General features: G+C 35.4%; 1 protein-coding gene across 1 annotated transcript in view; it reads left to right on the top strand.

Moving 5' to 3' along the window:
* The window catches only part of LOC135468421 (epsilon-sarcoglycan-like), a 191,951-nt gene that overhangs the window by 115,238 nt on the left and 64,211 nt on the right, over window positions 1–12,502 (top strand). The gene's annotated exons all lie outside the window — the stretch shown is intronic.

Raw genomic sequence — 12,502 nt, 5'->3', positions numbered from 1 at the left:
AGTACTTACATCCTGAAGTTCTGTAGGTATGGCCTTCAACACCAGTCAGATGAATAAATCAATCAAATAACATACTTCTAAATGTCGCTTTCATAAGATGAGTGAGAGTCAAGAGGTGGTCATTTTAAAGAAAAAAAATTGGTAGCTCATTTTCAGCTCTAAATGTTCACTTGTTAATACATTAATGTTTCATTCTTTTTTAATTGCTCTAATTGTAAAACAATCTACATTTATCTAGAAGAATAAAATGGTGTTCGTTTGAAACTCTGCACTGATGAGAGAAAGAGATAACACCCCATGGTCATCTTGCTTACCTGTATTTGTAGTGCCAGACCGAACAGAAATGTCGGGTGTGATTCATGTAGTGACAGAAAAAGCGCAAAGATGTCTTCTCAAGGCGATAACCTAAGTGAAATGACTTTCCCTCTTTTCTTTAACATGAAAAAGCCTTGCAACAGATTATCTATAAATACATTTGCACACTGATTGTAGGTGGGATGCCCTATCCTTTTGACATTTGTCAGTATCTAATGTTGGAATTGGTGTTATAAACAGTGTTACGGGACGGTCTAATGATGACTGCTAGCAGGGTAGGCATCCTGTTGTCAGACACTCTCTTATCATGTTTAGGGGTGACTTGGAACCCGATATAAAAGGCGTTTGACTGCAGGGGGCACTTGCATCCTTTGCTGTAAGATTACAACCCTTGTCCTGCTTGTGGCCTACACATACATGTGTAGCTTAAACATTGTTGCTTACTTGGCCAAGATTTACTTCATTAGCTTGAAATTCGGATATTTTTGATGGATTATCTTGCACTTTAGGTATAAAAGTTTCGCCTTTTGTGGTTACAAATCTTACAAGGATTTCCTTCCACCATAATGTTGACCCCCGTCCTGAAATAGTCTTGAGTATGGTGTAAGTTCCAATCAAATAAATAAATAAATACAAAGTTGAGTATATTTATTTCCAATTTTAAAATTTTCGGGAGGAGATTTCCTCCTCTTTTTTTTTTTTGTTGTTGTTGCTCGAGTTTCACAAGGTCAAGATGCCCTTATGTTAACTTTATCAGCAGTTAATCTCACAAGTGGAGAATTTGATTTGAACTAAACTGAGCTGCCGAAGAAAAATAGGTGTCCGTAATTTCCTGTTAAAGGCTATATAGTCAATGGAAAAATACTGAGACTGATCAGTCGTTCAAGTATCCTTATCTGGTTTAAGATGACTTTGGATCCTTATTCGATATAACAGGCAAATCATGCAAATCAGAAAGAAGAAAAACACATGGTGGATGTTTATCACATTCCTATTTCGTGGTGTTGTTTTTCTGGAACTGTAAAAATCATGTTTTCAAATGAAGTAGGCCACAGAAAATGTGATCTGAAAACAAATATTCAGTTTGTTTTTAAGCACTTAGCTTGTAGCCTACATTCTCATGAAGTCACATAAGTTTTTGTGAACAGGAATAGAGGCAAACAATCTTATAAGTTGGTAACGGCTAATCCAACAATAATGGTATCATAATATTTTCTTATTACCTACAGACCAACTAGTTGATCCACAAAGAACTGTCATTGATAGTATAGCAAGTTTTTTCTGTGGGTCTTAAAAAAATTTAATAAAAAAAAACTATTTATACAAAAAAAAACAGATCCTACATTATTAGGTTGCTATGGACTGTTACTTTGCTATCTGAGCCACAGATACAGTTATGACAATTGTCAATGTCAACACAGTGAAATAGTTCTCATGGGAGGGTACTGATGAAGGGCTCGGGTCTACATGCTGTGAACTGTCTACTGTATGAAGAAAAACTCAACTCTCTGGAGACAGCATATAAAAGCAATGCAGTTTAATGGATCTGAAGTAGTTTATACTCTTTTTCAATGAGGAAAGGAAAACAAGAAGGAAAAAAAAATAATCCAGTAATCAATGGAATCTTTTTATCACAGAGTGCATTTAACAAAATCTGTATTCTAGTTGAAAAAGTACATTTATTAATATTGTGTATTGTCTTTAATTCATCCATGGCATATTTACATGGTTTTCTGGAATTCTTAAATGTTAGCATTACAATACCATATGCTCATTTAGTCATAATAATTCCTTTTTAGTTGTGTTCATAAGTTACATTGGTGTTCATAAGTTACATGGGTGTTCATAAGTTACATTAGTGTTGTTCAAGTAGCAGGACCACCTACATGTACTGCCTATATACATATATGCCTGTATCCAGTACATGCTGGTTTTGCTTATTGTCAGGCATTCCTTTTATACACCCTCCTGAAATAGTGACGTACGTTAGATATTATGTGTCGGACATGATGTATCAAGTTTCGACTAATTTACTTCATTGTTATATGTCATATTCTTGATTTATTGTGTAAAATGTCAATCAAATCAATAAATTATTTGCACGTTCATCTGTTGTCCCTATCCTTGTCTATGCTGTGACGTTAGTTATAATATTGATAAGACAATTAATGCATTGCTGTGTGCACTTTTCAGATTCACAGTTCACCAATGTGGATGCTTTGCTCCCGAGTATTGTACCTTGTGATGCTCAATATAGCATCAAACCTACCCTATCTATTTTAATTATGGGGACACCTGGTGTGCTCATTTTAGCCACTGTGTACGTAATTGTAGCAGGAATATTGAGTGTACTTTTTTGCACATGGTTAAACAACATACTCATATGTTTACTTCTCCAAAATGGAGGTAAAGAAATGTAATATTTTACATTTACACTTAATTTCAACAGTACTATCTGTCCCAAATTTTAGAAGAATTAGGGTATCTTGGCTGACTGCGTATAGACCTTATTTAAATTTTACTTAAATTATTTGACCGCACCCATTATTTCAAGTTTATTAGCATATACCATAAGGTATACAGTGTATCCTCAAATTTTATCTGACTTTTGTGTTAATTTAGCTGAATTTTAAAGTGTCAGTCTATATTTGATTGAGTTTAGAGTTGAAATTGAAAACAATTTACTTTGAGTAGGACATAAAGCAACAAACAAATGAAAATATAATAAATCAAAATCACCAGAATTTAGCCAGTGCCATGTTTAGATTAGTAAAGCATGGATGACACTGCTTTATACGGACATGTATTTCAGTCACATTATACCTAGTAAATACTCTTGCATGAATTTGTGCATTAACTGATTTTTTTAGCATGAATGGCCTTCAGCGTTCAGACTGAATGTAAGCTGCAAGCAAATTGACTGACCAGGATCTAATTTTTTCACTGTAAATCATATTGACACAATTTTTGTCTTTGGTAAAATCGGTGCCTTGATTGTAGTGATTTTAAAAACCTAGTAGTGATATTCAATTCCGCGGAACGTTAATGATTTAATGATTTTTCAGGCAAATGCTTTTCATATTTGCGTGAATATTCAGGCAAATATGGAAAGCATTTGCCTGAATATGATGTGTTCTGAATCTCAAAATTTGTATACATCTGGAACAGAAGTGTAGCTGTTATGTATTACAAGAAGTGTAGCTGTTATGTGTTACAAGAAGTGTAGCTGTTATGTGTTACAAGAATTGTAATATTTAGTGTTACAAGTTTGGGATGCATGGAAATTCAACCTATCTGTAAAATCTTTGTGTATTAACATATAACTTGGTCTTTGATTTTGGGTGAATAGCCAGCCATATTGGTTTATGTCTCTGTGGTCCATGACACCTTCTGAATGACTTGGAAAAGTACTTGTAGTTGTCTCCCCTGATTAATTGGTTTTACAGGAGAGCAAACTGTACAAATTCAGCTATTCCATTTACAGTCCTCAGACATGTGTCATCTATGTAAGGGCTGTAAGATTTGGTAGGTGTTGTTGAGTAATATCATTTTTACATCATCAGCTTTTTGTTATATGAAAATTAGTTGGTAAGGAATGAAAACTTACCTACTGTTCTTGCAGTTGATGACGTCAGTGAATCTTTTGTGGGAAATCCTGAAAATAAAGTGCCATATTGCTTTTAATTTGTTGAATGATGACATATTTGATACATCTTTTTGATTAATGTTTTACCCTATATTCTGTAATTTTTCACCTCTTACACGGCTGTCAGGTATTTGGGGAGAGAGGAATTCAAAGTATGAAACTACAGCTCTTTACAAGGTAACTTCACCTCTTTAAGAGGAGATCCCCTCATGGCCATTGGCTGTGGGTCATCCTCAATAAAATAAATAAAGAATTAAATTAAACTAACAAACCTACTGACCTAAAGCCGCAGCTGAACCAGTGAGAGCTGGATTTGAACCTGTGGCCTCGTTGATACTGATTAGCTGTCGTAAAATCTAGGAGTTTCACCCCAATTACCAAACATAGACAGTTCTTTGGCACGCGCACTCAGGTGATATATAAATTAACGTGATATATAATCATTTGTTATTTTAGATGAATGATTGATTTATTCAACTAAGTACATGTACACTATCACTCCATCATTTACAAATGCATGTATTACATGATTAGCATAAAATTTGTACATTTAAAGGCAAAGAAAACACTAAGGCGAAGTACTAGTATGTCATATGAAAGACCGTTAAACCCTGTTCATAAAAATAGTTTTTTTATGTAGATTTATTTTTTAGGATTTGAAAGTTTGGGTTCTATGGTGGCCTTTTCTCACAATTTTAGGACCAGTGACGTATGTCACATCATATTTTTGGCCACTTAACTTATATAGATTGCTAGATTGCACTATGAAAAATGCGTATACCATTTGAGTTGTGATTACTTGACACAAGCTATTTCTAGGAAAAGTCTGATTATGGCATAACTGATACTCTCTGCACCACAGTGGAATCAGATAGTTTATTAACCATTTTAATCGGTTGAAAAAATTCTAAAAAAGAGATAAATCAAACTATTTTTTGGGATAGTTTTAGTGGTCTTTCCATCTGATATACACTTCATTTAGTGTTTTTTTTTTTTGGTTTGTTTTTTGTTGCATTTAGGTTAAAGTATCTCATGAAATATGAACATATTTATGTATAGGAAACACTCGCTTGGCTCTTCTCTGACTGTAAACAGGAGAGAACAGATTTCTACCATATCTACTGACCAATCATCTTGTGGATATAAAACCGGTATCTATTAAGGCATTCTTTAAGGCATTTCATGTTTCAGGCTTGATGGGGGCAGGGGTGGGGTGGGTGGGGGGTGGTGTTGAGTTTGGTGGAGGCCACATATAGTCAGTCCTGTAGGACATTGAAGTGTTATGAAGCCTAGTCAGTTGTTTTTGAGGTTTCCTGATGCTATTATAACAGTGTCCGTGAAAGGATAAATTCAGATGAAGATTCCACCATCATGATAATACAGGATGTTCTAATAGGTTTCTCTGGCCAGTGTAATGGATTCCTGACATGGCCATTAGCATCAATAATCTTGCATTCTATTTGCTCAAAACACTTTTTGATATCACATTTGCTCCAAAATCTGTCGCCCTTCAAAGGCTTTTATGATGATTGCACTGGGCAATTGTTTCTGCCAAGTGCTTTGTGGTGTCTACACAAAGCTATTATGTGTAGCTGGCAAAACCTGATGAGGCTCCCCCCCCCCCCCCCCCCCACCCCACGCCCTCTCTTCCACATCCAACCCCTCCCTTGTGATGGGTGCAGTTTGAGTAAAACATGCGATCACTTCACACCATAACAAGAGCCTAGTTTGATTTACAAGATGGCCTGTCATATTATCCACACTACCGTTATGCTAGCTTAAGACCATTGAGGGTCGTGCAAGGGCTGGGGAAGGGGTAGATGAACGGGGCGTCAGGTCAGTTGCGTAATTGTGTCAATTTCGCGAGCTGCAGCCCTTATGTGTGTTGTTTTTTTTTCTCTGTTTGGGGCCCGAGTTTTCTCAATAGATATCCATTAGTAGGAACCAATATTTGCCCATCTCTATAGCCCCTCTTGACTATCGCTTCGAGATCCGGCTAATTTCCCCCCAAGGACACCTTCATAGCATAGTCTGTATTAATGATGATTAAACACTGATGAACACCATGTGCTCTGGGAGAGTGCAGTACCACCAGTGGCCAACGTGAGGCTTTCACTGGGGGTAAGAACACTTAAGTGCTAAAACAAGCAATGCATTTTATTGACACTAGTTATAATACATGACCGTGAATAATTTAAGTACCGATGCACAATTTTTTTCAAATGCAACAATGCTTTTGATATCAAGTGTGAATATCTAAACAGAACAATATTTAAGGGCACTTTGTTTTTTTTTGTATAAGTAAATGTAAGTTTTGTAGCTGTTAGAATAATATATTCTAACATAGCTAAATTTTGTTAGGTCCTATGGCCTATAGATATAGATGTTATAAAAACATGCCAATTTACATAGATATATTCAATATTGTTATAAATCTTGGTGTAGATTTTGATCTAGAAAGCCTGACAAATAGGATGGTTTTAGCCAATATTATAAGTTGGTTATGCATTATAGTTGAATTACATATCAGTTATAATGAATAATAATGAATAATATATATATATATATATATATATATATATATATATATATATATATATATATATATATATATATATAATCATTATTATTATTTATTAATTAATATTATTAATTATTAAGAGAAAAATAGCTTGGTTGAACACTTTTATTCATATATAAACCTAACTGCTACCATATATTAAAATATATTCAGTTCAGTTGGCACAGTGGTAACATTTTTGTCCCATGATTTAGTCTGATATCATTAGCCGGGTATAAAAATGATTATATACCCGGCTATATATAAGTAAAATTGATATTGTTCTAATATACTTATGAGTTGTTGAATTTGAAAGAAGAGTATGTATTTTATAGTTGCAAAAAATTAAGTGCCAAATTGGTACATGCTGTACTTTTAATTGGTGTGGAAATTGGCTTTGTATAGCTCATGATGGTATCCTTAAAGATTGCCAGTCTCTGAAGGGGGTTTGAAAAACAAGGCCAAGGTGTTAAGTTGTATAGTCATTTTCGCTTAGCAACTCTCTTCCTGAAAATGGGAGCATAAAATACATTTTAGTGATCAGATATCGACTACGTGGTGTGATGATGTCAATGCAAGCAATTCCTCATTTCACCCATCACTGGTTTGGCCATTGTGTACTAGAAGACCTCAGTGATTGAAGGGGTAATATAAATTGTGAAAACCTCGGTCTGTTGAGTTGTTGGCTTTTTCTCCCGCAATCTGATATTGGCCATGGTTATATTTGTCAACTACCCTATTTGATATTAAAATAGGTTAGATCTTCTTCCTGCTGCGCAATGGTGCAAAAAGTATTTTACAGACCAGTACTCTTAGGTAGAGAAGGAGTCAACAGCTTTTAAATTAGCGAGCTGTTCAGTGTCACTGAAGTGGTCGGTTAATATTTTGTAATATATGGAAAACGTTTTTGTACGGTCTGTTACTCATTTATTGCTGAAAAAATCTATGATGAATGTTGAATTATCACAGATTCAGTGAAAAGTGTCAGTACGCCAATGATCCGTTCATTTCCGAGAAACAGTACTCGGAAATGTTTTTGTTGTCTGCATTGTTGTGAGTTTCTTTTTTTCTTTTTTTTCACGAAGATAATAGCACAGATGTAAATGAGTCAAGTTTATCCATGCAGGGATGACATATGGGTTTTATGATGGACATTGTTTATGTCTCTTTTAAAAAAGATAACAGCCTTCTGTTTCATGAAGATTTTGTATCGATCACAACTGCTGTTATCTATGAATTGATATATAACTGCAGACATAAGGACATAAATATTTAAAACATCAAGGGCCAAAAGTGTCTTAGCTAGTCTACAATCGTACTAAGACCCTAGAAAAAAAAAACAACTCTTGCACTCAATAGCAGATCAAAGAAAATTTAGTAACAAATTAGAAGGTCAGCCAACAAATTCAAATGAAAAACCATTGATCCCATGGAAACAGATGGCATTAATGTTGTGGGAAAGTAAGTAAATTTATAAAATATAGAACTTCATTGATTAAACATTTTTGCTTACCAGACAGGCTGGTGCTGACAATTATAACACTAATATATAATATAATATAATATAATAATATAATAATAATATAATATAATATAATATAATATAATGCTAATTCAAAACACATTCTGACCATAGACTACAAACAAGCTCCTGGCAACATTTATTTTATGAATTAAGTGCTAATTCTCTTTCACCTGTGTACATCACTTATAGTTCAGAAACAATGTTTTACTTTAGCCTACAGTTTGTAGCCACATAGTATATAGCACAAAACTGTACTGGATAAGTAAAACCTTTTTGTCCTGATTTCAGATCAAGTACCACTTTATATGTCTTTTATGATCAGACTAGGGTTTGACCCCAGGTCCCCCGACTTCGAGGCAGACTCTTTCTAAACCATTAGATTACTAGAGTGTTTTGTAAATTAAACTGTCTGCCTTACTTTAGCTATATAATGTTATTATTAAAGTTCATTAGGGAATCGTTTTTCTGCTAATTACAGAGTTCTCAGTAATTTAGTAGACAAAGATGAAATATATACTCACGTTTTTATAATATGGTCAATAAGTGTTTTCTCACGTAAATATAAATGTTGAGGGTGATAAGAGCAGCATCCATCTCCCGGGACTTAAACTCATGTGGATTCAGACTGTTAAATCAGTTTGTGGGCGCCATAACTGTGAGGAAATTGAATATTTTATGTGCTTTATTCCCCGGGAAATTCATACCCTCTTGACACTTTATCAGTTCAGTGGCACAGGAACAATGTACATTAAATTTGTCAGTGAATTCTGTCATTAGATGTCGGTGAATTTAGACTCTCTGTCGCTACGCTAGCAAAATATAGATGTATACTATACACTTCATTACATCTCAGTATATGCAATATTAAATATAATATCAAAAATGTAGATGGGTGTTTCATAGCTAACCAGTCTGACTTTTGACATAATGTGCATCACGTTATTAAGACACCTGCGTGTCATATGTTGGATGGTGTGCAGCAACTCGCGAATGGTCATGGGTTTCCCCTGAGTTGTGCTTGGCTTCTTCCCACCATAATGTTGACCGCCATCGTGAATGATTTGTAAGTACAGGATAAAACACCAATCAAATAAGTGAACTGGTATGAATGTAACATACATTTTTATGCCCATACATGTATTCTGGACACATCAACCTATTTTTGAATTATAATTAAGTGGTAAGACGTTCCCGGAAAATCTTATCGCTGTACAGTTATGAGTGCTTAAGTTTTTATTTTTGTAGTATTTATTACCTCATGAATTATATGCAGGCTGGGATACTGTAATCTCTGGCAAGACTGTTTTATCGCCGGTAACACACCTAGCACACATGCATGTATGTAGGAAGACAGTTCAAACTGAGTCTGTGTCAGGCACGTTGTATTATCCCATACATCAAATCCTGTTAAATATTCCTGGCCATTTGTGGACTATCGTAGGTCTTAGCGTTGCAGGAAAGATCTGATTCTGGTTCTAAGATAGCCGCTGGGTTCTAGTATGGTTAAGGTTTGGTTCAGTACTACTGCACCGAGTCCAAATATTGATAGAGAACATTACCATACAAATTGATGAAAACGCATGAATTGTGGCAAATCTCCATTGAACTTTCACTTTAGCATCCTTAATGGTATTCTGACTTGACTTTGATATATCCTTGATGTCTATAACCTAAATATATTGGTATTTATGTATGTTTGTATGCTTGGGGTTTTACGTTGTAATTTTTCAGTCATTTGACGATGTGGGGTCATTAGGTGTGTGTACACATACTGTGTCGTCTTGTGGTTGGGTGCGTCTATGCCACCAAAGTGCTGCTGCCACAGTCGAATGTCATGCAGAGGGAAACCAGGCAGGATACCCCACTCAGTCACAGTATACTGACACCGGGCCAACCAGTCATGTTTCCTTGCTCTAACCACTCAGTGCTGAGCAGCAAGGCAGCAAGTACCATTTTAAAAGTCTTTGTTATGACCATTTGGCCAATGCAGTGGTCAAAAGCGTATAGGTATATGGCCTCACTTTGTGTAACGTGAAAATTGTAAGAAATTTTTTGCTGTCTACACGTAATTGTACTCACCTTAAAAGATTTCACCAAATGAAACAATCTTTAAACGTCATGGTATCAAATAAATAAATAAATTTAGTATAATTGCAGCTAAATTGTTTCTGTTTTCTTTGCTCTTATTGAGACATCCTAATGATAGAACTAATTTTATATCTTAACATTTGTCATTCAAGGACATTAAACCCCCTTTCACCCTCCACCAGATGCCTGGCAAATCTCCTGACTTCATACCACAGCCAAAACAATAAAAGCTGCCTTTGAATACGCAGCCTCATTTGCCAAGGCGTGAAGCTCCGCAGTGGGCTATCATGGCCGGCCTGCACCTTTGCTTTATATTGCAAGCTATTTTTGTCTCAGTAACTAAACATTTGTGATCTGACTTAATATTTCTTAGCGTCAGCTCTGTTGTGGGTCATGCATGCCGTTATGGTAAAGCGACTTCAGACTCTAGTAACATGACTGTCGATTTAATTAGATGATCTTCCTTTTGCTTCCTTCCTGTCATAAGAGTTGCTGATTAACCAAGAAGCAATGGTAAGTTTAGCAGATCAATACATACACCATTGATTAAATCGCTCCAAGGTCAGTAAATGTACATGTATTACAGGGCATTCAGACTTTGGTGCAGGGTATGATTGGTTTCATATAGCATACACATGTGCATTTTGGTACAAGTTAAAAACTTAAGCCCCACAGCAATTTTATTAGTGCATTTCCTTAGTGCATTTCCTTAAATTAAAGTGTGTACTCATAATTATGACCATACAATCCAAGTCGCGGTTCCTGGATTTTAACGGCTCTCTCTGCGTGCTTTTAGACATGGTTTTGTACAAAGTTAAGCATGAAGTGCAAACAGTCTAAATATTTTACTTCTTTCTTCATTGCAAAGTCTGTCTGTAAAGTTAATACACGCCTAGAAGACTGTTTCCTTCATTGTTTGCATATCATTTATAACCATGTCGAGGATATCAATATCCAAGCATAGAAATGCTTAATTATTAGAATGGTATTGGTCAGTAATGATTTCTTTATACACTGATATCTACAGTGTTGCTGTGTCCAAAGAACTTTGTTGATTAGCCTCCGGCTTATTGTTCTTTATCATCCCCAAGTTGAATAAACCAACATAGGTTTAATCAGCACATTTCAAACTCTTCAGATATTATGTCCCTCTGTGGTGGGTTTATACAAAGGCCCAAACCATTCCCATTCAGTTCTTTTCCCACCTAGGTCTTGTATGGAGAGCTTCAGAGTGTGATTCTCTGAAACAACAGTGTGGACAGCTTTGATTGGGCGCTCAAAAAGGGGTCCACTTGTTCCCTTATAAACGACCAACTTGTGGATCTCCAGAAAGGGCCTGGCTTAGAATGGAAAGTTTGGTTGATTTGTTGAACATTAAAAAAATGGACGTATATATGTAACGAGTTGAAAGACAATCTGGACGGCTCAGATTGAGTGCTCAAGAAGGGGTGCAAACATCAACTTTTAATGGTAGACTGATGAATCTCCATGAAAGTACATGGCTTAGACGGGAAGGTTTGGTTGATTTAGTAAAATATTAATACATGTACTAATATATTAAATAACTATTTAAGACATTTTTTAGCAAAGAGTAAAATACCTTTGAGTGATTGTTGAAATCTCCATTACATGTATAAATATTTATTGTATAACTGTTCTGTGTAAAACAGATATCATGTCTTTTGGGTCTGAAATGGGAGAGTATTTCCACAAGCTGTTACGTACAGTTCCAACTTGAAAATGTACGTGGCTACATATCTTTGTCAGTTGAAATAGAATCTGTATTACTTCAAGCTGTTACAGACAGCAATCTAGAGAGAATTTGCACCAGAGGAAAGTATACATTTGCAGATGACAAATGACCTACTTGAATGCAGAAGTAATAATAGCAGTAGTATGATAATTGGATAAAATTGTTGTAATTCCACTTTTGATCTGTGAAGTGACTACACTGGCCAGCTGGCTGTGACAACCGTATAGAGTATGACTGTGTCTGAGACAGTTAAATATCAAAATCATCAGTACTTATACTCAGTTCCAGTATAAAATTTGCGGGTTAATTCGAGGAGCTAAAGTACATTCTGCAACCTTGGTTTTGGCAGATAAATAGTTAAATGGGCAAGTGTTTTGAAAACTTCATTGACCAACAAACATTTTGTTTTTGCTTCTCAACCCCCCCCCCCCCCCCCGAAGTTTTTGTCACTGATACTTCTATTTCCAACCCATTATTAAATGTCACAAACTATCATGATGTTGATACTCTTGTGTACAAAAATGATCACGCTATGTATTGTTTCAAAGTCATGTTTATATATCGGTTGGAACCGTTTTATATCCATAAAATTGTTTACTTTAAGAGCACATTTCA

Source organism: Liolophura sinensis, chromosome 6 (assembly GCF_032854445.1).
Source record: "Liolophura sinensis isolate JHLJ2023 chromosome 6, CUHK_Ljap_v2, whole genome shotgun sequence".
Taxonomy (NCBI): Eukaryota; Metazoa; Mollusca; class Polyplacophora; order Chitonida; family Chitonidae; genus Liolophura; species Liolophura sinensis.
This window is presented reverse-complemented; position numbering and strand designations above follow the sequence as displayed.